Raw genomic sequence first — 997 nt, 5'->3', positions numbered from 1 at the left:
ACCTCCCCCACTCCTCCTCCTCCTCCCTCGCCGCCGCCCAAGGGCGCGGCCAGGCGAAGCCTTGCCGTCGCCGGCGGCGGCAGGGACTCGGGCCCTCTCGCTCGGGTGGGGCTGTCGCGGGACGGCGCCCCCGGGCCAGAGCGGGGCGGGCGGGCCGGATGCCACGGCGGGTGGTGGCGGCGCCTCGGCGACTTCGCTTCCCCGCGGCAGGAGGCCTCGCGATCTGGTGCGTTGCGGCCACCAGGGACGGCGGCGGCGTGACCAGATCGGTTCACGGCGGCGCGGCCGGATCTGTGCCCAAGCGTGGGGCTTGATCGCTGGTCTGTCGTCGGCACGGTGGTGGGTGCGACTCGTCGGCAGCTAGGCAGATCCGCGGGATTTTACCCTTGTCTGGTCCTTGACAGCGCGGGCATCTCCGGGGGAAACCCTAGATCTCCTTGGGATTGAGCGATGGCGGCGCTTTTGCGTCGTAGTCCCTCTTTAGGGCATTGTTTTGGAGTTTGCTCCGGTTACAGGGACCAGCGACGTCGGCGGCGCACGTCTGGTGGAGCAACTGCCGATGAAAATCGCGCCGACTACGGTCATGGCGGACGATGGCGACGTCTTGGATGTCGTTCCCTTGTCGAGGCATCGTCGTTGCAGTCTGCGTCATCAGGCTCGGGATGCTCCGGGGGAAACCCTAGATCTGGGTCTTCCGGATCGGACGATGATGGCGTTTTATCGCTTTCCCTCCTGGGGCATCGTTTTGGAGTAAGTGCTGGCTGGGGGGATGGTGGAGCGGTGCTTCATCTCACGCATTGATGGCGGCGGATATCGGCGGCATGGCGCTGTGGAGGCTTGGCGTCCAATGCACGGAGATGGACTCGCGCAGGAGGAGGTTGCTGTCTGGCGTCATGGTGACGTCGATGGCAGAGTGGCCAGACAAGGTAGAAGCCTCAATATGATTTGAAGACGGACTTGTGGAAGATGACGGCGACGACACACGAGTGCGTCTGAC

Source organism: Triticum aestivum, chromosome 7D (genome assembly GCF_018294505.1).
Source record: "Triticum aestivum cultivar Chinese Spring chromosome 7D, IWGSC CS RefSeq v2.1, whole genome shotgun sequence".
Classification (NCBI taxonomy): Eukaryota; Viridiplantae; Streptophyta; class Magnoliopsida; order Poales; family Poaceae; genus Triticum; species Triticum aestivum.
The sequence above is the reverse complement of the archived record's forward strand: the minus strand, read 5'-3'. Positions refer to the sequence as shown.